The 25,628-nt window shown below is 39.5% G+C and overlaps 1 protein-coding gene across 1 annotated transcript in view; it reads right to left on the reverse strand.

Moving 5' to 3' along the window:
- TMEM47 (transmembrane protein 47) overlaps window positions 1–25,628 on the reverse strand; it is a 146,334-nt gene that overhangs the window by 74,535 nt on the left and 46,171 nt on the right. The window lies entirely within an intron of this gene.

Consider the following 25,628-nt stretch of genomic DNA (forward strand, 5'->3'; position numbering starts at 1 on the left):
AATCCAATACTCACTTAACCTCTGTACATATACCTAGTAAAATAAATTTATAAACTATTGTAGAAACTCTCTGTAGAATGACAATTATTTTCTGAGCTTTCTAAAGAATTATTTGTCATGTGAAAGTGGCAGCTTTAAAATATAAGTAATTTTTAAGATTCCCATCAGATTCAAACCAAAACTCTGCCTTTGTTATTAATTTCTTTTTACTTCTGTAATTTCTTTTTCACTTCTGTGAAATTAATTTATTTTTTCACTGTTTCTGCACAGGCAGTCACAATGTCTTTCCTGACAGTTCATTGCCCTAGGTATTTATTTCTATATTGACATGATTTGAAATTGCTGAAGGACAGCTAAATGCCTTATGCCTAGATGGAACAAATCTACAAACCTTAAATTTGACAGATTATCATCATTTTTAAAAATCATGTACGATTTACACTTGAAGCTGTACATCAACAGGAAAAGATGTGGTGACTAGTTAGTTAGTTTTGGAATAGTAGTACTGGATTACAAGGTAAGAGATGGTGATATTTGTACTGTTATAAAGAGAACATGACTCTAGACCTTCCTATACATGTATTAAAAATTCTTTGCTTATAACGATAGTTTACCCTTGTTTCATATAATTAAAATGTTTTAAATAATAATAGAGTATGAGAAGGTGTATTTGGGGTGAGATACCAAGAACTAAAGCAAAGGCAGAAGAGTTCTGTCTATGATCTATGTACAAGTAGCATAAGTCAGAACTGAAATGAGTATTTCCTGAATCATTTCATAAAGTATTTTTAGTCTTTAAAATATTGCTTTGATGAATGCATGCTGCTCACTGTATAGGTGTGGGCCAAGAAATATGTTCCATCATCTGCTTTTTCATCTTTTCTATCCATGTTTCACAGACTCCTGTACATTTCATATACCAAGTTCACATAACATTTGGACATACATTAACTCAACCTTTCCTGCCAGCATTTCTTGGGTTAGTGCTGGGCTCCATCTTCGCATTCTCCTCTGGGAGCTGCCAACCTGAGCTCTCTTCCGACATCCCTGATACACTGGGGCAATGCAGACCTCAGCTGTCAAATTCTGCCTTGTCCTTCCTTGAATATTCCTTTCTGGAAAGGAGCCACGGACATCAAGTTATTTTAAGAACTCTGGTCCTAGCTCTTCCTACAGGTTTACTAAGCCTACTGCAGAGTCAGATCCTACCTCTGACCTAAGAAACAGTCAAATATAAATCTGTTTTAGACATTATTCTTGATGAACTAGCAACAAAAGATGATGAGTCCCCTATTACCCCATTAAAAATATGGTGGCTTCAAGTAGCAAAACCAGTGGTGATGGATTACATTTCAAAGCAGCATGATTCTATACATAAGAATTTTAGAACAAGACTAATATTTAAAAGTTGTGAGAGTGATTTTTGGCATGAGAGTCATGGTTACAAAACTCACTGAGTCAAAATCCTCTAATGCTGAAAATCCCTGGGCTCTCAAAGAGGTACAACCTCTCTGAAGTTAATTCATTCAGAATATTATAGTGATAACAATTAAGATTAGTGCAGAATAATATAGCAAAAAAATCACACTCCTGGAAAAGAAGGGGGGAACAATGGTGAGCAAGAGGACAGTGAGGGCTTGCGAGGGATGTTCTTTCTGTTCTCTGCACTTGTCCAAGAGCAAGATCCTGAACATATGCCCTCGTGAAGCCACATGGCTCTAGTGCCAGAAGTGGTGAGAGAAAAGTCACTGGGAAATATGTAGGATTGGTCACATGATGACCAGGCCTCACACAGTTCTCTGGGAATCCTGCAGGTTATTCCATGGACTCCAGGGCCTAATCTGAGCGTGAGAGGGAGTGGTCTGAGCCCAGGAAGAAAGAGTTGTAACACAACTCCACTAGTAGCAGAAATTATATTAAATATGCAAAATTATAATATAAAGGGGGAAAAAATATCAGAAATGGTCAAAATAGCTTCCCTAAATACTAGCTGAAAACTAGCTGTTTAAAACATAGTGAGATAAAATATATAAATTGGTTATAGATGATTCTCCCTCTCTACTCTGCTTTGGTGAGACCCCACCTGCAGTGCTGTGTCCAACTCTGGGGCCCCCAACATAAGAAGGACATGGACCTGCTTGAGAGGGTCCAGAGGAGGCCACGTAGATGTGCAGGTGAGTGGATCATCTCCTCTCTGAGAACAGACTGTGAGAGTTGGGTTTGTTCACCTGGAGGAAAGAAGACTCCAGGGAGACCTTATAGTGGCCTTCTAGTACTTAAAGGGGGCCTACAGGAAATCTGGAGAGGGATTTTTACAAGGGAATGTAGTGATAGGGCAATGGGTAATGGTTTTAAAATGAAAAATGGTAGATTTAGATTAGAGATAAAGAAGAAATTCTTTACTGTGAGGATGGTGCAGCACTGGCACAGGTTGCCCAGAGAAGCTGTGGCTGCCCCCTCCCTGGCAGTGTTCAAGGCCAGGTTGGACGGGGCTTTGAGCAACCTGGTCTGGTGGGAGGTGTCCCTGCCCGTGGCAGGGGGGGTGGAACTGGTGATCTTTAAGATCCCTTCCAACCCAAACCATTCTATGACTCTATAAAATATATATTAGTTTTTCAGTCTCGCAGGTTCCTTCTGATGGGAACTTCTATTATTCTGATCCCTCCCTCTGTTCCTCTTCTATTCTTAATCACACTGCACACCCTTGCTTGCCATTTGAATGCCCTCCAGTGAACAGTAAACAGCACCACAAGCACCTGTCTCTTTGTGTTTCTTTTACCTTCTTTTCCAGAAGGAGAAGATCTCTCACAATTTAAGCCTTTTCCATCTAAAACTAATGATTTGTAACATTTTTATTTTTTCCTAGTTTTAAAAATATGTAATAGGAAGGATGTTATTTTTTTCTCATTTTGCATAAACACATGCGTATTTATTAGGACAAAAGTAAACAAAAGCACAAACAAATGAGAAAATAAAAGAAGAAGAAGGAAAAATTGTTATATTACACTGCCATATGCTTTCTGCAGCTGTATTATTAACAATTGCTCTAATAAGGGTCTCCCTGCCTGTATAGGGGCCTTACTCTGACAGATATAAAAGCATGAAGACCCTCAGAGATCAGAAGCAGTTTACAGAAAATGTCCCAAATGAAGAACTAGTTTCAGATTTCTGAAGTGGGGATTTTCTTACTTTATGATTTTCTGATCTCTAAAGTCATTTGAGTTAAGTCATATTGATGGTCCCACATTTTCTTTTCACTGCCTAAGTGAGCTTTTCTTCTGAAATAACATTCAGAGAAGCCCATTTTAACTGTGCATATAAAATCTCTTTTGCATTTGAAAAATGTGCTAATGTGCACAGGATGTATTATTCATATCATGCCTGCTGTAATTTACATACCTCAGGAAAAAACTATTCACATTCTGGGTTTTCATTTGTTGCACAGACAATACTAATAATGCTCACTAGAGTTGTGTGGCTGTCTTAAAGTACAGTTGTTGGTCAACATGGAAATTTAGTGCAAATAAATAATCTTAGCACACAATTCACATTTCTTTGTACATTAATATAATATTACTTATATTTAGCAGCAATATTTCCTAAGCACTTTGGCAAATAGTGCGGTAATAGTATTCACTTATTTAGAAAGAGCAAAAGGGTATACTTTTAAGAGCAGGCACCGAAGAAGGTACTGTAGGACTCCATACATATTTTCCTAATGGATCAAAGTTTCATAGTTTGCAAGCAAAAGAGTACCAGTCTTCCATCTTCCTAATAATGAATTCTGCAAACTAAATCTAAAATTTGAAATTGTAGATGAGTTTTTCTGGCTTCGAATGTGAAAAAAATGTGCTGCATGAACTTAAAGTTTTTCAAAAGAACTACAAGACAATATGGCTCTGTGGCTATAATGTAGCTCCATTAGAAATGAAGAATTAGGAGGCTCAATTTGTTTCTTTTACAGTAAGTAAATGCCAAACAGAGATTCAAACCCAGCAAATGAAAAATTGCTATCACAAACTGACAAGAAAACCAAGAGAAAATACTCTCAGTCCAGATATCATCTTCTATCTCTTCTATAATCATATAAATAAATTCCAAAGAAGAGAGAAATCTACCCTCAAAAACTGGCATAGCAGTTCCTCCTCCTTCTCTTTTAATTAGTGGAGAGAGCAAAACTGCCCTTGGGGCTCAAAGATCTATACAGAAAGATACTGGGACTCATGAGAAGAGTTTACTATAATACATTCCTGAGCAGAAAAGTTACTAAGCCATCAGAAATCTTGTTGCTGTTTCTCTGTTCCCAGTGCTGAAGTAGCTTTAAAATGCTTAAATAGACAAAGACTTGCAAAGCCTTTATCTCTGTAGGCTTAGCTCAAGGCACAGAGGATGGGCTCCTTGCATTCTCCTGTTGCATCCCACAGGATACCTCCAGGTCAGCCCATTTCCCTGGAAGTTTGTAGCAACTCTCCTACTCTCTCAGAGATGTGGATTCACTGCTGCTGACCACATCATAGGGCCCTGCCTCTCCGTACCTGCAGATGCCTGTGTCACCTCTCAGGAGGTGTGTTGTGCCTCTTTCTGCCCCTTACATGGCACTGACAGAGCCACTGATTTTCTCTCAAGGCATGTTTATTAAATAGGGCTCTATGACTGCTCCTACTGCATATCAGTAGCATCGTGGCTTCCACTTTCCTTTGCTCATGCCAGGCTTCCTTATCCTTCACTTCCATGCCCCTTTGTCCCCATTTCACTTCCCTGCACCTATCTTTTATGTGCATCAGCCTATTTCTGTTTGATATTCCGGAGTCTGGTTTTGAAGTCTACATTTAGCTGTATTTTCTCAAGAAGTATGAAAGAGTGAAGTTCTGAACTCAACCTCTTTGCAAATTCAATCCAAAACCAAAAATCCCACCTGCAAGATGCATATCTGCTACCCAAGCTACCACTGATGCTTGCTGAACTCCTCTTTGTTGTCTTCATTATTCTATGGGACCTCAGAAACACCCTGGTCACTATTAATCAAATGGACTTCAAATGCAGATTTTGCTGTCTTGCTTCAGAAACCCATCCAGTGTCTTTAATACTATTCAAGGCTTATCTTTGCTGCCAGTATCCCCCATGTATTTGATCAGAGGTCGATGTGATCTGAGCACTCTGTTCCTGATTCTATTCTGGGTTCAATAGATTCTCTTTTGCCAGGAGCTGTAAAGTGTGAATCCAGATGTTCCCTGCTTAGAAGCTAATGCTTTCTAGCATTAATTGTTTCAGGCAGTAATACTTTCAAAAGTTAAGAGTAACGTGTTCTCCTGAAAACAAGAACTCATCTAAGTCAAAAACGCTTCACCTAAACCATCTGGTCCCTGCACACTTGCACATTTTTTCTTACACATGCAGTTTTTAAGGTATCATTTACGTCATTTAAGGGTTTGCAAAGATCAGGTGCAGAGTGCTGTGGCTTAATAAAAGCTAATGATGAAGACAATGGATACAGACTGTTCTTGTAGCTTCCTACGGGTGCACAGCTTGGTGGGAAAGAAGCCCTTAGTCAGACAGCAGTTGCTTTTCATTTACCGGTTAGCCAATTCCAGATTTTTCAGTTTAGGAGATGAGCAAGCTACTAAGCAAAACAAGCTGCAAATTTAATTCTATGCATACTAACAAATATTAATATTAAGACCTTATATCTAGTGCTTGCTAGTGTGACAGAAGATGTAGAACCGTGTCTCATGGTCTGTTAATCTGGCATAAAGAATGATGGATATTTGTGAGTCCTTTTCACTCCATTTAGTGGAAAAACTATCACAGATTAAATGGTAGAAAAATAGGCCTCACATCTAAGTTTCATTCACTGTATTGGAGAAAAAATAATTGCAATAGGGTCTTCGTGTTTTGCACCAATGACTGGAATTTCTAATGTGCTTTGGTGAGTTTTGGAAATTAGTGAGAAAAGCTGATTTATTTTAAGTATACTGTATTACAAAAGTAGTTTGTTTATTTTACAGATGTTTTTAAGGAACAGTCAAACCCAGAAGCAATAACAATACTAGCGCAACTGTAAGAGGTAGGAAAGAGCTGTATATATAGACCATATTGTGGTGGAATCATCTGTATGGAATTCTGATTAGTCATACTGCCAAACTGCCTCCTCCTCCAGCACAGGGTTGTGCAGTCTTCTAGTGAACTATTTATAGCTAACATCTAAAAAGCATTAATATTATAGAACCTTTTAATGGACTCACTCAGACTACTTTTTTCCAGTTATCTTGACAGGAGGGGTTGAGTTTAAACAACTCATGATATATAATACTGTAAAGGAAATGCATATCCTGTAGGACTAACACTCTCAGTATGACCAGCCTTTCTTAAACACACTGCTGTCAAATGTACAGCTATTAGTAAAGCAAAGCTTTCACATTAAGGAGAAGCATCCAGGTTTTCACATTACAGAAGAGGATCTAGCGAATTCTGTTGCAATAAACAAATATTGCTCCCATTGATACAATCAAGTTCCTCTCTGCTGCAATCATGTTATTGCAGTTTTACACCTGTGTGGCCAAAATGAGAACTGGCCTATTTGTCTTCTTCAGACTGATATTCATAAAAACAGCACTACATCCCTCTATGAAGCTGCGATATTCATAGTAATTTTAGTAAACACTCAGTACACCGATTCATACAAATTTTTTAGAAAATACTGTTTTCAACTTAATTTTACAGGTAATTCTTGTGTCAGTGAAGTGCAGTTTTCCCTCTAATCATTTCAACTCATTTGTTAAAACTGCTCAGCCAGTGGAGAATCCATATGGTCAATGGTTTCTGGCATTTATACACCACGCTTATCCCACTGCCCATTCAAGATCATGAGTGATGTTTTTGCTACAAGCCCTGAATGTTTTCAATCAACTCTAAAATGAGGTTTTAAAAAAGATTGCCCTAAAGCCCTGAATATGCAGTAGAGATATGGTGAATACACTACATGCAGTGTTTAGTGACACTGTAATGGCAAATATAGGAAAAGAAATTGAAAGGAAAATAAGTCATAAAATGAGAATGTGAATTTATTTCTCAAATTATCTAATAGTTCTGCCATATAGAGGCCTAGGAAGGAGCACACAGTCTTGAGAATTTGAGGTTAAATTATGGAAAATATGGAAAGGCTGTGATACGTCTCTTGTATCGTAAATTCATTGGCAACTTCTATACTGACTTTCTGATCCACTGTAGGTAGTAGTTCCTGTTTTGCAGGGAAGCTGGTACAGACCTGCATGCCATACTTCCATCATTGCTTTTATTTATGCAGTTGAATCCTAATACTAAAGGAGAAAATTTAAGACAGCTTTAAGTTAAACCACTAAATGAGTCTGGATAACAGTTTGCTTTTATTTTTTACTTATTTATTTTTATTTCATGCAGCACTGCTGAAAGACTTATGGTCATGACATGTGAGGAGACAAACATGGTGGAGAACCAGACTGAACTGAAGGTCTAAGACCTCACAGTGTCATTCATACAACCTAGTGGAGTGTCCTGACAGCAGTCTAAACTCTGAACCATTCCCATGTTACATCAGGGATCAGCAATAGCAGGTGGCTCTGAAAAGGACCTCACCAGATACTGACGTAGACTTTAGCAGCAACAGATTAATCTCAGGAGACAGTTGCTTATCTACATTGTTAGCACCTACCATTAATGGTCCTGCCACCCTACTTTCAATGTTCCGGGTTAGAGCAGAGCTGTGAGTAGACATGTTAACACCTGTAGGATAAGCATATCTATTGTGTCTGGATCTTAACATAATACAATTTTTAAAGTAAAAACATTTGCATAGAAGAGACTTTAGTTTCTTTAGGTTCTGCACTTTTCTGGTGGTAGGAAAGCTTTTCCCTCTGCAAATGATGAAAACAGTGGTAGTGGTGGAAAGGTTTGTTTCTGATCACCTCTGCCAGCATCTGTGTTTATCTTGTTTTCTTGACAGAAATTTATCACATCATTATTTCACAGGTTCCTGAAAAAAACTTTGTATCATACTGAAGAATTCCTGTGGACCCAAGCATTAGTTCAGAATGAAAAATTCATTATGATAAATGTTTCTGCAACAAAGTAATAATGACTTGCAATGTACTACAGTAATGCTTTAGGTGTCTTATCTCTTTGATTCATCTGAAATCAGTCACTGAACTAACCACTATTAATTTATATTGTATCTGTGTGGATGTCATATGCAATCTCATGAGACTTCTATTGTAACTCAGAAGTAATTTAACTAATCACTAGAAGGAATATCTTAACCTAGTAAAATAATTTCATATTCATCATAATAATACCAATCATAATGGATTCCTGTGATATTACCACCATTATATGCATTGCTACAAAAATTCCATTATAATTTTGTTATAATGTAATATGGTAATAATGATCAGCAGTATGGGGGTGAGATGGCATTGTAAATCTCTAGAGACACTGTATTTTCATACAGTACCTTTATAGTCTGAAAAAGCAATATAGAAGTGCTTGTTTTCAGACAGCACCTTCAGAGAAGTGACTAACAAGAAACACCTATAAGTAAACTATTAAAATAGGAGATCTATTACACTGAGATTAAATTTAAGAAAGAACAAGTTTTGCATTTGTTTAATTTTTGCTAAAGAAGTAGAACTATTAAGTGGTTATTCAGAAAAGGTTTGATTCTCATGTCAAATCCTTCAGAAATTTTTAGGTCCGTGTTGTAGCAAGTAACTGTAGCTCTGATAGCCGTAACCCAATGAGGTCTTATCTGCTCAAAAGGTAAAATGTTATCTCTGCCCTGAGTCCTGAACTATGAGTCTATGTGTTGATTTAATCATCCTGTCTCCTTTTTATGTTTTCATAATTTGGTGCTCAACACCACAATGACTTTGAAGCTTAGCTTTGTACTTGCACATATGAGAGAACAGCTTCTTGACACCTGAGTCCTTCTATTCAGGGCTGGACAGCTGTGGTCTCATAGATGACAAGGATATGTAAACAAAATCCAATAATTCACTGGTAAACCACTGGGAAGTGTTACTCATTGGTTAAATCATGTGCAATTCTAAGTCAGTTTAAAACATTGCTTGCTGATATTCATGAAAAGGTTAATAAACAGAAAGTCACCAATGAGTAAGTGCAAATAAAGTATGGTAGGAATCTGTGTGACATACAAAGCAGAGTGACACTAGCCACTTTGTTTTTAGCATCATTCCTGTTGCAGTCTCATGTCAGGTGTCCCTTGATCCTCTGCCAGGGGATATTAACTTTCCACTCCTCCTCATTGGTCTTACTACCATCTGTCCTCTCGATTTCTCTATACTTAACCATTTCTCCATTTATTCTCTTCTACTTTCCTGTTCTCTAGAAGTACCCCATTTCTATCTTTGTTATTAACTCTTTCTTCTCCTCTTCCTTCCCTCTAGTAGCTCATTTTTCTTTGTCCATTTATCCCCCTTCATTGCCATCTTGCCAGAAGTAGCTACACTCTTATTTCTGAGAATATGCCACCTCAGAAAGGCAGGAAAAGATCAGGGCTGTCACATTTCTCATTTTTGTGTTCACTTATTGCAGAGGGGTTGAAGTTGCTGAGAACGGGGATTCCTTTAGCTGGAACTCAGGCAGGCAGCTGTCACAACTGCTGGGATCCTGCAGGGAAGGATTTCAGTGATGTAAGTGACAGCTCCAGCTATTGTGCCAGCACAAGTGGGTAAAGGTCATACTGGGAGGAAAAAATACAGAATTTTACTTTTGTACTGAAACTCTTATTAGCCAGCCTGGTTATCAGTGCAGGCAGACACCTGTGCAGGTGGTGATGGAGATAAACACTGAGTACCACAGGCAATGGACTTTTAGGGAGAGCTGGCTGCTGCCTCACTCTATTTCTTTACATCAACTATTATGAGAAAGGTAAATTTGTTCTCAAAGCTGTAACGAAGCAGGAGGAAAGGCAGAGGTGGCCAGCTCCCAGCAGCTGGCTGCTGGCCAAGAGCTGCAGGCCGGAAAGTTGGGTCAAAGATTGTGAGGCTAAGTTAAGAGGGAGCCTGCTGGTATTCGAGAGGAGAGACAGCTAGGGATGGCTGTCATGGGCACTGTGAGCAGCGGAGGAGCAAGTGCCTTGAATCAAGTGGACATGAGAACCATTGCATCCAGGAAGAGGGGGTTTGAAGCTCCAGAGGTCTCCCATAGACTGACCTTGTGAAGGCATGCTGTAAGAAAGGAGCAGCAAAATCCTGGTGAGATCTCTAGCCACATAGACATAGGTAAAGGTCTGACTTGGGTGGCTCAAAGACCTGTAAGTCCCCAGCAAAGGGATATAAAAATCATGTCAGAAGAACTAATTGAACAGCATTTGTGTACTGAAGAGTGTTGCGTTATGATTTGAATTACAATAGCACCCAGAAACAACAGCCAGAACAACGTGGCCCCAATGCACTCAGTGTAGTGCATCCCTGTACCAGCAAGTGCTCCTTGCTCTGGACTGCCAAGCTGAATTTCAAAGGCAAAGGCAAGTACTGTAAACCTTGCAACTTCAGAGGTGCTAACTGACTTTTCCAAGGTCACACTGCTCTGACAGGTGACACCTAGGAATATCCCCCACCTCTTCCAACTCCTCGGCCAGTGCCCTACCTGCTAGGTCATATTTCCCAGCAACAGTCACGCTCCTCTAATTAGTCTTGTTTCTTTGGAAACGTCCATGACAGAGCAGACCCAATTACTGCTTTGTTGAGACCCCCTAAGGCCAGCTCTGTCAATAACAACAAATATTCAAGGCCACCATCACCAGCACACCAACTACTGTCTCTTTTTTTTCCTCCCCTCTCCACATTTCCTTTTAAGTATCAAAACTGACTCAGGAAACTCAGGTATTTGCTCCTCTGAAAGTCAGGAGAAAAAAACATTTGATGCTTTTGTTGTTGCCTTTTCTGGCCAGATGATACAGACATGGTCAGTAAGGACATGAGCCTTTCCATGTGAATTGCCTTCTGTGACATTTCAGTTGCAAAAAATATCCAAAATGAACATGATTTATAAGCTGAAGCTGGATAAAATTTATGTAGAAAGGGCAATTCACCCCCACCCACCCTGTCTCAATCACCCCTCAAATATTAAGCTTGCATAATGCTTCTGTGGATGGTACAGACAAAACATTTGAAGAAAATTGCTGCTGGCTTAAGAATATGGGTTTGATTGGGCCACATTTATTCTGCAAGTCAAACAGCTTACACTGATCTTGGCAGCATTAAAAACAAGACACTAACTAAGTCACAAAGCCAGGATGTGAATTTTGAATGCCTTGAAACTCTCAGGGGACTGGACCCAAGAGGCAAATTCTTGATACCACAGACTGATACAGTTTATTTGAAAATTTCTGGCACATATTATTAATATGCACAAAATGTCACTGTCCTTGCATTTAAGGTTTCTGCTTGGAGTCTACTGTACCAAAACATACAAAATTAAGTTTAACAATGTGAAAATAAAATAATTTTCTCCCATCCCAAACAGATCTTGCAGAAATAAATTATTTTGATATCAAATGTTTACAAACTGCAGGCTCTTCAGCCACTACACAAAGTATTGGACACTAACATGCACTGAGCACTTACAAGTTGCCTTTGCTTAGGATGCCAGAAAACAGGACACTTGCACTGAATTTTTAAGAAGATAAGAAACTATGATGGAAAAAAAATGATACTGTTTCTTTTAGTTTTCTTGCTTTTCTCCTACTGCTTTTCAATAGGAATTGGGGCACTGTGTTACTTAACTGATTCTGACACGTTGTGGATAGCATAATCTTGCAAATTCTGCTGTATTCCTGGCAAATTTTACCTTGTACAGAAGGAAGTGAAATATACTATCTGGGAAGTAAGTATCTGAGATTATTTTCAAGAACTGCATTCTCATGTTCATGGCCCATGCCTTCAGATAAGTTACCTGAAGCAGAAAGCAGAGGCAGAGTAGAATTAATTGATAGCACTGCTACTAGGGGATGAAGGTTTGGAATAAACTTCCCAGCATAGTCTCTACACATACATATAACCTTTAACACTAAGAGTAACAGTAGCATCCCCACTGCTATTAAATAAATAGCAGGCTTCTTTTTTTTTTTTTTTTTTTTTTTTTTTTTTTTTTTTTTTTTTAATAAATAAGGTATTCCATAGATTAAACAAGAAAAGTAAGTTCCTTTTGGGGAGGTCCATTTTTCATTCTGATATTCTTGCAAACACTACATCTCTCCAGAAATGCAGAGAATCTCTGCATTTATTTTAAAAGCAAGAAATAATAGTCATCTAAGTAGCCCTCTCTATTCCATTTGTAAGTCACTAATTATGAAATAATTGTTTTTCTATTTCTATACAAGATATCACAAGGCAAGGGAACCCACCAGTTACCTACTTATCTTTTTCCTGTTTTCCCTCGCACTCTCATCTTTTCAGACACACTATCATCCCAGCACAGCACTGCAGACTCAGCAGTGGCTTTAAACAACCAGTCAAGCATTGAGAAGGTGGAATTCCATCTGGGCAGGCTGTTTCACATTGGCACCTTCTAAAAGATGCAATAACCAAGAAAAGAACAGCTGAAGTAACTAAAGATATTTTATTTTCACTTAAGAAAACACAGACATTCAAAATCAAATAATTTATCTTTTCTGCCCCCTTATACCCCACATGACATGGATGTAAAATCCCCTTCCTTGACAGTACACCTCATGCATAACATTGAAGATGTGCAGAGAAAGGGGAAGACTTCCCTGTGGTATTACTGGTAGGCTTTTTGAAACATTCATTTCAGCATGACAAATTCTTAGAATAAATACGTATTATCTCTCATACAGCTGTCTCCCAACAGTGGGACTGACCATGTACCCCAAACCAGCATTTCAGCATATGTGCATGCAATAACTCTGAACAATATTAGCAGACAAATAGACTACTGTTGTATAAGCATTCAGGTAACAGCTCCCTGAAACACAGCAAAACTGGTATTAAACTAATTGTTGTAATGTGAGTGTGCATTAAACAGAAGATTAGAAAAGTACTTCAACATGTATTTCTATTCTGCAGGCAGACAAGATAGCCCAAGGGATGAGCAGAACTCCTTATTTCCTAGTCCAATGCACATTTATATTAGACAAAAAGAAAGATTGGAAAGGAATAAATGGCAGAGGGAGAAAATGGGAGAGTAATGAAAAGTAATGCCTGAAGTAGACAGATAAGAAAAGAAACAGAGGAATGTCAAGTCAAGAAAACAAAGAATCAGGAAGGAGGATGAGGAAAGGTAGGTAAGCAGAGGAGAAGCTGTCTCATGACAGTCTTGCTCTCATGGCATCACCTGGCTTAATTTCCTCTTAGGAAGGCTGACTTGAAAAAACAATCAAAACCTCCCATGGAGTCACGCCATAAGAAATGAAACAGAGATGTTCTGTCTGTTCACTTTCAACCCCTCTCCCAGTTTCCATTAACAGCTTTGCACAAGACTGATTAATGTGTATTGACAAATGGTCCTATGGAATAGGGAAGCATCACCCTCCAGTCTCCAAAGTAACATACAATGAGAATAAACAGCTTGTTATAGGTCATACAGGACACCTGTGACAAAGCTGGGAAGTGGCCCAGTCTCCTGAGTTTCAGTCTAATGATCTCGACAAAAGGATCAATTGTCAGGGAAACGTAGCAGTTTAGAGATATTGGCCATGACTGTTGTAACAATCATGACATTACCTAGTCCTGTGCATTGGAAAGACATACATTTCTAGAAGGTTGTTTTGTTAATGTCTGCACCTCCCTAAATCAAACAGCCTTTTTCTGAAAATCTGCAACATCTAGAGTTAATATATTCCAAGCTTACCATGCTCCTTCACAGGTGGTAAAGTCAGTGGGAGAAATATGGATTTGGCAAATGGTGTAACAACCTTGTCCAACATGAAACACTGGCCAGGAGCAGTGAGATTCTGGCTAAGCTCCTGCAGTGTGAGAGGGACAGCAATGAATACCTGTCACAGGCTGTGTCCAGGGCTAAGACTGACGTCTGGTAACAGTCACATAATTGCCCTTCTGATACACTTCCCTTATTCTTACACATACATTTATTTAGCCTAAGAGATCTGTGAAAATGGGCCCACATCCTAGATTCTGAGCTCTTCCTCTCTCTTGTAAGGCTGAATCAAAGCAATTGCTGATAGAGTGGTCTCTGGAACCCTCTTCAGGGTCTGGATCAAATCAAACATCAAAGGTTTGTAAAACCTCCAAGGCTTTTCCAAATTCTTCAAAAGCTAGAGCTTTCCCTCCCTCTTTATGCCATTGTTAAGTGGTCTTTTATTCCCCCAAAATTATCTCTCTTCTTCAAACAGCAGTACCCCCTCCTCTGTTGTGTTGTTCTCTTGAGGAAAACATGGGCAGATTCTTGCTTTTCTCTGTAAACAGATTTCATCCGTAGGCAGCCTGTAAGCACTGGTTGTCTTACTGGTCCGTTCATGTGACATCCTCTATACCTGGTTCCACTACTATACACTCAGCCCCTTTCTGGGGCAAAGCCTCAACTCCACAACAGACCGTGTGAAGTGTCAAATCTTCATGGGGGCTGACATTGAAATAGGTGTCCTCTGGGATTCTGAAATATTGTCTACACTTGCTATATAGCTACTACAAATAAGTTGATTCATCTTACTCTCAACAAACTGTCTGGAATAAAGGACATTCTGCAAAGGAATGGTTAACTGAAAATATAAAAAAGAGTTTTTGAGCATAGTTCTCTAAACTGTATTTTCCCTCAGAATGACACCATAACTGAGAGCTGTTAAAGTTGTTTGCCAGAGGGGAATAACAAAAGACGTAAAGAACCATGACACTGATGCATTTGGATTAAGGAAGTGATACATATAATGAGATATGTTGTAGTGAGGGTGGACTTGATTACCAGAATGTAGAAGACAAGTCAGCTGAATGTAGTCATTTCAACACCTGTTTCTGGAAAGGGGACATAACTGTCTCCTTTTTCATACAATATGCTTCCCAAATTTTGAATAATCCCTACTCTTCATGTTATCAAATATTAACCCTCAATCTTATCACAAACCGTCCTAATGCTTTTCAGTTTTAAACTACTTAATGACAGAACTCATGCAGGCACAGCAATTATGCAGTGATAACTTATGGAAGCAACTTTCAGAGTTCACAATGGGCAGACTGATTTGTTTTGTTTTGTTTTTAGAAAGCAGTGTTTCAGGGAGGAAAGCCTCAGGCCAAGGAAAGGTTTCAGGGAAACTAAATCTGAATTGTAGTCTGCCAGCCAGTGATTCTCTCTGGCACTCTTAGGTCTACATAAACCTCTCACTCTAATTCACAGCGAAACCTGATGACACGGGTTTAAAGACAAGCCAGTATTACAAACAGCCAACAGTTTGTTAGCAGACCTGTGCCTCTACTCTAAGAATGTCTAGCTATGACTTACTTCATTTGGGAGTAATACGATCTGTTATTTTAGTCTGCAGTTAAGAACAACAGCAACTAAAGAAATAGAAAGTAGGCAAAAAACCCCAGATTTATACTGAGATCACTGTAGCAACAAGAGCATATTTCCAAATACCCAGAGCCAAATAGCAGTTGGTACTTCAGGAGATAGGATTTTGTCCCAGTGAATGCTGGCATTGTGTCAAACCACAGAACAGTGCTGCTGCAGACAGGGAAAAAATACCTCTGCCTGAGAACAGTAACCTTGCCTCATTCTGCATTTATGAATTCCTGTTCTTTGCCAAGGGGGAGGAACTCTTACCACCCTAAAAAATCTTGCCACCTTAAAACCTAACAGTGGCTTTACATAAATTCTTGGCTTTCTTTGTTTCTCTCCATCAAACATAAAAGAAAAATCAAGTGCTTTAAACTAGGCCAGATTGGTTTCATTTTTTTTACCCTAACATTAGTCAAAATAAATATCCCTCAGGAAATAGTTTTGGCATGCAACTGAACAGCTTAGCTAATTTTTTTTCCTCCTAATATGGATGTAATTATGGACAATACAGTTATGTTCTTATTGCAATCATTGTGATAGAACTGCATTTGCACAGTAAGCTGCTCTGAGGCAAATTTTCCTTTGTATCACAGCTGCAGTGGGTGTCTTCTTCCTTAAAATGAATGACCGTTCAAATAATTTCTAATAGTGGCTCTTGACCCAGAAGCATTTAAGAAAACTGACAGCAACCAGAACTTCTAGCTGCTGGTATGTGAAAACTGAGAACAGAAAGAATAAAAAGAAAGGAATTCCATGGTCTCTTCTCCACTCTCCCAGCTACCAAATAGTTTAACTATGGATGTGTGCTCATGGAGCCGTGTGGTTACAGAAAATAACATAGATGGAACTTACATTAATCACCCCTCAGTCCAAGCTGCAAATAGACCGATGGAAAGCTTTGGCCGTAGAGCCATGTTTCTGCCTCTCTCTTTTTGTAATATGTGCCTTAAAACAGTTGTATTACATGAGTGAACACTTCTCCATAGATCTAGGTATGTGTCTCCACTGCGAGATGTCTTCCCCTTGTGAAGGACTCCTCTTGAGTTTCCAAATATATAGGTGCTAGCTGAAAGGATAATGAAGCTGCACACATGTATACAGAACTTTGGCTACAAACTTTTTGTCTATGAATTCACTTTAATTAATTTTGCCCTTTCAATGTATATCATTTCAAGTTACCATTTCAACAGGAGAATTCAGCACAAGATACTTAGAAAACTCTTTGAGGATGCATTTTGGACTCAGTTTTTGTTGGATGAGAGAGGCCTGTTGTAAACTACCTTGTTATCCACATGGTTACACTACCTGTGCCAAGCAAGATCCATGGTTGATAAAGCCATCATGGCAAGCAAGAAGTTGACCTTGGAAGAGCTGCATGATTATGCCATTCGCAATCCTGCAAGGGAACCAATGCCAGTAGGAGATGAACAGCGTCTCATGGTGTACTGGTTTGGAGTGAGTGGTGGGGTCATCTGGCTCAATGCTTCTACCTTCTCATTTATACCTTGTAGCAAGGCAGCTCACACTCTCATTGCTGAAACTTAATCACAAATAGTGAATGACCCTTGCATCTAGAGTATTTTAAATGGGGCTCAGAAGAAACTGTTGTTTGATTCCCAGAGTTATAGATAGATACTTGTCAGATGACAAGGTTTATGTGGAATGAGGTCAGACAAACTGTGGCTGCATTATGTCATGATTTGGCATTGGGCCCCAGCTGACTGATAATGAACCATGAAAGCAACTGGACCTTTTTCATCTTCTCCTCTGTGGTATGATTCCACTTTGCACTTTGATCTGACCCCAGTGGCCGGTGAGCTCCTACTGGAGATATCTTCACCAGCAGCAGAAATAAAGGAATCTCAAGACAGAAGCACAAGTCTTCACCTCAGCTGTGTCATTGGATATGACAGAATACATCCTTGCAACAAGCATGCTCATATGGAAGTCATGGCTCCCAAACCTGGTGTCAGTTCCTCTACTATAATTACAAGTGAGCACAGAAAACAAAGTTTTCTCCCCTTTTTTTCCAATTCTGCTTTCACAGAAGAAAATGACTAGTGAGGCATAGGGGGCCATCATGTCAAAGGACTTGATTTCTTGGGCACACTAATGATTCCCCTCCAGAAACTAATGAAATATCATTTTGAAAGTAGTTTTATTGCCCTCCCAGCTCTAACAAGCTGGTTTGACACTCTAATCTGGTGACTGAAAAATCTTTTAGCAGCTTTCATTTGCAAATATGCATACAAGGACAATACAAAATGATTCCTCTGTTATATATATTATATGCACAAAGCAAGGTCTGTTCTATTTTCCCCTGTTCACCTAAGCTCAGTCAGTCCAGAGTTCCAGGAATTCTCATTTTTCATTACAGATACAGTGATGATGTCTTGAGGCTCCTGTTTTAGTCTGATGAGTGTTATATGAACCTTTAACAAAAGGTTAAAGGCCCTGCAGTCCAAGACGGGAGGTGGTAAATCATCCCCAGTGGTGAAAGCAGTCAGGACTGTTAGGGCTCTGGGCCACTGACTGGGCCCTAGCCTGAAGTTCAGCTGACTGAACTGATGTGAGAAACTGCTGGCTATGACTTGAAAAATTGTTGGATGTGACAGATAACGATGACAGAAGCTGACAGGAGTTACTGATAGTACCATGAGGAATGGCTGAGTTTCACAGGTGGTTCGAAGGGAGTGATGTGAGAGATGGCCAAACCTCCCTGAAAGGTAGTTTTGGGACCTTGGCCAAGACCAACAGCGCCTTCATAACCACATCAGCAATAGGACATATAGCTGAGATTATCTGTGTCAGAAACAGGGTCAGGAATACTGATTGGGCTATAGATGTAGGAAAACTGGAACCGATAGTGAAAAAGTCATTATGGATGGGTTGTTTATCTGGAAGAGGATTGGGGAGATTAAAGAGAGGGGCAAGGATGCTGAAAGAAAGAGATGGAAAATAGGATAATAAAATGTTTAAAAGGTGTCACTGTTGTTGTCCGAGGGTACCTGCCAGGCAGTCCAGCACTTAATCCCTGCAAGTACAGCAGGTTCTGACCACACCACAAGTGTCAAGTTTGCTTCCATGGCCTGGGGGACTATGGAAGATAGTGAATTACTTCTCTTGATGGTAAGGGTACAGCCAGAGTGGGTGACTTGAACATTGTGGTATCACTGAGTCCATACCCATTCAAGTCTGAGAGCATCATAACAGTGTCCTCAAGGGGATAAGACAAGACTGAGATGACTCTTATACTCAAGATAGGCAGTCTGTTGGGAGATGCAGACTTCAGTCCCTTCATGAAATGGGAGCTGAACACAGTGGGTAAGTGAGAGAGCTGAGGGCTAAACTGCTGGGTTATTAAATGAGAGAGTGACACTATCACAACCTTGCCTCTCTTACATGAGAAAGCAAGGGCTGTAAGTGAACTTTCTGTGGGCCATGTCTTGTTGAAGTCTTTCGGGTAAGCTCTCAAAATGAAACATGAATTTAGTTCCCTCTAGGATTTTATGATTTTTCTGATCCCATCTGAACGAAGGGTGAGTCTATGTAGCAGTATAGTTTGGATCAGGATTGTGCTTTTGAGCTGAGTCTCCTCATGGGGAGGCCTCAGGGAAACACAGATTGGCTTCTCTTCAGTTAACATCAAACCAAAAGAAAATAATTGAGGGGGAGCTGCGAAGGTTTCACGGTTTCTTTTTACTGGCATTTAAACCCCTTTGTCCAAAAGTGCCATAGAAGCTACACAAGTCTTTTTAGGTCCCTTTTGAAATTTCAGCTATTTTTCTTAGTTGAGCTTGCTAACAGCATAAGTAATGTTCATCTTCTGAGTTAGTGACTTCCTCTGTTCACCTCCTTCTTTCCTTCTTATCCCGCTGCAATGGTTTAAAGAAAAATGGTGTGAACCTGTGAAGTTTCAAGGTACTTGAGATAATAATACTCAAAAGATTTTAGAGCACACTTGCAAGGAGGTTACAGAGACTATAGGAAAGCATAAATGTAAAACAAGGGAATTATTCTATTTTCTTATCAAAATAAATTGATTTTATGAATCAACATAAAAAGTGAGGTTTGTACAAAGATGATCCTCTAAAAATTTTATATATGATCACTGAGGGCAGAGTTTCTTACAGTTTTGTTTTATCATTTTTTCCATTTTATGGCTCAAAATAAATACACGAACCCTCATAATAGAAAACTTTCTCACACATGTTGTCAGGGAAATCTTTCTTCAGAAACATACCACAATTCTGCAGTGTCTGTTACTCTAAAAATGTGAACAGAGACAACCTGTTAGATTTAATTTTCTCCAGTTTCTATTTCAGATCTCATAGAAGAAACACAGTTCTCTATTTTTTTTTTTTTTTTTTTTTTTTTTAGTTTTCTAAGTTTTCTATCCATTTCCCTAGGTTACATGGAGGCTTCCTAGATGAAATTAGAACTTTTGCTGGGAAATCAGACTGATAGACTGTGGGGAGTTCCTCACACACAATTGCAGAAAGCCAGGAGCTTGCTATGGCCATCCTTTGAGATGAACAGGAATTGTATGGGATAGAACAGCCTGAAGTTCAGGTTAATATAAATCTTGTCACCATGAAGGCTTTCAGCCAGGTGATGTTCAGCTCTTCTGTTCAGAACAGGGGGAAGGGCAGGGTATGGTATGTCAGCCTGCAAAACCTCATGTAAACATACCCTAGATACAGTCAGGCATGCTTTGACATCAGTCACAACTGTGAAGTTATTTCCAAAAAGGGAAGAAAAATATGGATTACTTAAAGCAATAGTGATTTTGCAAATGTAGGAGGTGACAAAAGTGAAGCATTTTTTTTCTCCTTTTGCCTGAAGGTGATCTTGAGATGCCATGCAACCTACTTTGCATAAAAGCAGGACTTGATTACTTTATTAAAGAAGCTGAAAAATGCCACTGGCACTCACATCGTTTAGTATGTTCAATTCCAAAGCTCTGAGGCTGGCACCTAGCCAGGTGAGGTATGGCCCCATTGTGTATGAGGACAGAACAGGTAATCCACTGTCTTTGCGAGCTCACAATTTTAGATCCTAAATTTTAAAATATTTGCTACAGGCCGGATGCTGGACTCTTCACTGAAGGTGCTGTACATCACAGCACAAGGAAAATAGGTTTTGGCACATCTGAGTCTTCCCAGAAAGCCCTCTTTTTCCAACTTTGAGCACTACAAGAGAATATTACTGGATTTTCAGGTACTGGAATTCCAAGACATATAACCACTGAACCCACAAAGATAAACCCCAAAGGGTGCATACAATGAGATCATAAAGTTGATCCTTGCCACATTCAGTAAGTCCAGCATGCTGCCTGATGCTGGGTTTACTGCTCTTGCACAGATTAACTGTGCAGCACTGGCTCAATGGATCTTGAGCACCAAGCTCATTTCACATACACTTCAGTGTGCCTGGTCATGTCTTTCTCAGTCAAAACCGTAAAGCAGAAATATGGGACCCCTACGAAAAGCTTGCAAACTATGTATAAGATAAGCTATAGCAAATGGAAATGTACATATGGGGGACTACAAGATAGGTGGTTGTCTTTGCACACCAGCAGTTCTATACTGAGTGGGCCCTTATAGACTGCTTGAGAAACGGTGATGATGAAACGAAACCTTTTCCTAAAACATCATCAACTAAAGTGCAATCCAGTTTGGGAAGTCAGAGCTCCACAGACATTCATTGTGTGGACAAAGAAGACAAGCAGAATAGCTGAAGAAGCCTAAATATGAAAGGAAAACATTCATTGAACTTTTTAAACAGCAGAAGAATTTACAAAGAAATAAATCATGACTATGACGGAAACATGAACTAAGCGCTGTAAACAGATAAACAGTTTTAGTGAAAGCTATTTAATAGGTATCTTGTCCTTCACCAACTAGTACTGATTGCTATGCACAGGAAACATGTAATTAGCTGGACCAACTCTTGATTCCCAAGACTGGAATGAAGGTAGCAAGGTTTCCTCTTGGCATGTCCAGCAGCTGAAAGCTATTAGAAAATTTAGAAACACAGGATTTTATCCTGTGAAGATATAAAGAACATTGCAGAAAATGGACAGAGAGACCAACATTTTTGTTTGCATTACATGCTGCTTAAACCACAGATCAACAGGATTTTATTTTTTCTTCTTGAGTGAAAATGCTGCTTTCAGTAGAGTGTTTTGACTTGGAGTGGCAATGCATTTACTAACCCTTTGTGTTAGAATCAGAAAAAGGTGAATCAAACTTATCAACAGATCTGGTAAGCAGGAGAAAACCCCATGTCATTATAATCATTGTCTGCTGCTTGAGACATAAATGATTCCTTGCTTCTGTCTGTTCTTGCAGTCTTAGACTCTTTAAAAAACATCTGATTGATCATGTTGGCACATTTTAAATCCATCTCTCTACAGCAGAGATTGGCAACAGAAGGAAAGTGATTTGTAATCTAACACATGATCTCGTGTTCTCCAAGCACATCCCACAATGCAGCCAGTTTTTGGTTCTTACAGTTTAAGGGGAAAAAGCTCAAGTGTCCAGCAGGGTGGAGGTCTCCTCTCAGCCTGCAGGTACATCAGGCAGGGGATTCCTGACCCCCAACCACCACAGCACATGCTGAAATATTAATAAGTGAAATCTGATATCCCAGACCATCTCTGTACTATCTGCAAATACAAGATAGGATGCCAGCCCTGTGTAGTATCTAGCAAAATTATTTTGCTTTGGGCACTGTAGTTATAAAAAATTTGGGGAAAGGCCTGACCCTCAACTGAAGTAGTTCAGCATGGTTATTCTGAGTTTGCACAACCTTTTAAAAAAAAAATAAAATTATTAAGATTCATTCTTTCAGCCCTTCCTGGCAAAAGGCTAAAAGTGAGACAAGTTGGAGGGGATGTGGGTGGGAGAAACTCATGTGCTGGGAATTGCAGCTGTAGCTTCAGTGAGACTGCAAAGCTGCAGGACCTGGGGAGCACTTCCACTGAGCAAGAGCTAATAGAAAATCATATAGATGTACTATGGGCTTGTCAGGGTTTCTAACAATTAGTTTCCTTCAAATAATTTTTCAGCCTGGAATACATGCCCTTCTTTTGGCCTGATTCACAACACCGTTGTCATAGATTTATGCCGATACAACGCTTCTGAAAATCCAACAGCTAGACTGGTACTGGTATTAAAAAGGAGTGATGCAGTGGTGAATCAGACCCATGGTTATAAAACAGCATCTGTAAGAAATTACATAATTGGATCAGGAATATTTTGAAGAAATTACTCACTAATAAAATAAACCAGATGTGATTATGTACAAACTTTCCTGCCAACATAAATGTACTGTCAACTACCTAATCACACACTGACCTGTTTTGAAAAAAGAGCTAGTTTAGTTATAAAGTTGAACAAAGCCAAAAGACATAAAGAAGTACTACTTTGCCTGGTTTATATTGACAAAATATCTGGTACTCTCTCACACTGAAAGGCAATGCTCTGCCCTTGCAGAAAATTCTACCCTTGCAAAAAATCCAAGATCAACATTTTCCTTCATAATTTAGGATATAAAATGCATCAGGAGGTGGCCTAGTGGTGAGTTGAGATAGTTGTAATGAAATAAACACCCATTTTCTCTCTCTGAGGTGGGACCTACTTTGTATGACTGAACTGAAAGCTGATGTCCTGCTTCATCTCACCTGCCCCTCCTTTCTGTCAGTGGGCACTGATCACCAGAAGAATTCAATCTACATGACTCAGATCTCACAAGTAGAATGTGGGGCAGGATTTAGTTCAAACCCTGTAAGAGACTGTTTGCTGTCTTATCTACATGCATGGGAGGACATTCATCACATGAGTTGCTAAGCCTTATAAAAGTACTGGTAATCAGCTCAAAAATATTGTTATATATCCAAAATGAGATTAAAGAGGAGGTAAAATGTATTTCTGGATTAAGCTAGCACAACTGAACCATAGATAATTAGGCACATACCAAAATGCATGACATCGTTCCTCAGAGTGGCAGCCTGCCCTCCCACACATGGGTATCTCAGAACAGGGCATCCTGAGCTGCATCAAGAGAAGGATGGGAAGCAGGTCGAGGGAGGTGATTCTCCCTCTCTACTCCTCACTAGTGAAACTCCATGTGGAATGAAGATCTGGGGCCCCAGTGTAAGAAAGACATGGACCTGCTCAAGCAGGTCCAGAGGAGGCCACCAAGATGATCAGGGGTCTGGAGCACCTCCCCTTGTGAGGACAGAGAGAGAGTTTGAGTTTCTCTCCCTGGAGAAGTGGCTTTCCAGCACTTAAAGGGGGCCTAGAGGAAAGATGGGGAGGGACTCTTTAGCAGGGAATGTAGGGATAGGACAACGGTTAGCAGTTTTAAACTGAAAGAATGTTGATTTAGATTAGATGTAATCCCACTGCGAGGGTGGTGAGACACTGGCACAGGTTGCCCAGAGAAGCTGTGGCTGCCCCCTCCCTGGCAGTGTTCAAGGCCAGGTTGGACGGGGCTTTGAGCAACCTGGGCTGGTGGAAGGTGTCCCTTGCTCCTGGTAGCGGGGTTGGAACTAGATGGTCTTTAAGGTCCCTTCCCTCCCAAACCGTTCTGATTCTATGGTGACACTACAACATTCAAACATGGGAATGATGGTTACTTGTGCCTTTTATGGCCACAGTTTCTTCATATATTACAATATTTGGTTCTTACATGGCAGTATTGAAAGGTCTCACTTGCCTGTGTGGTTTCACTATTTGCTGCTTTTTCCAACTGAAAGCCCAAGACTGAATCTCATCACATCACTTGTGCTGTGTCTGTTCTTTACTTAAGGCTCATGGTCCATATTCAACCTAGCTTGCCTCCCAAACTGGGAAGAAGTGCCAAGTTTTACTTGGCTATTATATTGACAATCCCTTTTCAGCTACATTAGATGCCTTTTAGTTATAAACTCTGGAGCCCCTGAAAGTGCTTCTCTTATTAACTTCTTGTGAGTGGCCACAGTCTTTTTCTCAGATGTCCATCTTATCCAAAGTGATGAAGTAGAGGAGGGTCTTGTTTTTTTCTTTTTGCTGTAAAGATTGAATTCCCAACTTTAGGTTTGGAAATGAAGATGGGGCTCTTGCTCACTGAAACGCGTAATACCAGAATTAAGGGGACACTCAATGAAAATAATAAAAGATTGGTTTAAACCATCAAATTAAGTACTTTCTTTTTTTTTTGCAGAGAAAAGAGGGATTTCCTGGAACTTACTGCCACAGGGGGTTGCAGAAGCAGATATTTTTTATCAGTAGGTTCAGAAAAGGATTAGATTAATTCATAGACAGCAAGTCTATAAGAAGTCATGAAAAGGCTTAGGGAGTACAGCTTTCTCAAATATCCCTAATATAACAATTGTGAATGCTAGAGAAAAACGACAGGAAAACAAACCCCTCTTGCTGTTTGTTGGAGACAGACTCCTGGATTAGGCAGACTATTGGTCTGACGCAGGAGGACATTTTATATGTTTTTACAGTATATGGATGCTTTCACCAGGCTCATTCCCAACATGAAGACACATACCATGAATTTTGGACTTATGACTGTTCCCCATAGATTTCAGAACTAAAGTATTAGTATTAGACTTAGTACAGCTGGTCTTTGTCTTACCTTCCTCATTTTGTTAAACTTCAGCCCAAGTATTCTACTATGAGCTGGATCCTTTGCCTTTTATCCCATGTGTATCATATCCAGGCTAATGCTCATACCTCTGCCTCAAAGGCAGTGTGTTTCCCATCCATTTGATCTTTATGCTGTGTGTTCTATTCTCATCTGTGGTCAGTTTTTGCAAATATTTCTTTTTCCTTTATTTTTTATTTATTTCATGCTGTTTGTCCTGCCTGATGTTCACTCTGCTCAAGTGCACTGCTATACTCAGAGAGTGCTTTAGAAATCAATATATAATAGTAATTACGGAAGATGGCTAAGTTGTTTGAAAAACACTGTCTAGGACCAGGCATGGAAATATGGGGTTTTTGTCAACCATAGTTTCTTATTATTGATTGCCCTGAATTCAAAGCATGCTTTAAGATGCACTAAGGAAGAAAATTACTTCCAGCTGCTGGGAGAGGGGAAATCCC

This window comes from Athene cunicularia (genome assembly GCF_003259725.1).
Source record: "Athene cunicularia isolate RWA chromosome 1 unlocalized genomic scaffold, athCun1 chr1_part1, whole genome shotgun sequence".
NCBI lineage: Eukaryota > Metazoa > Chordata > Aves > Strigiformes > Strigidae > Athene > Athene cunicularia.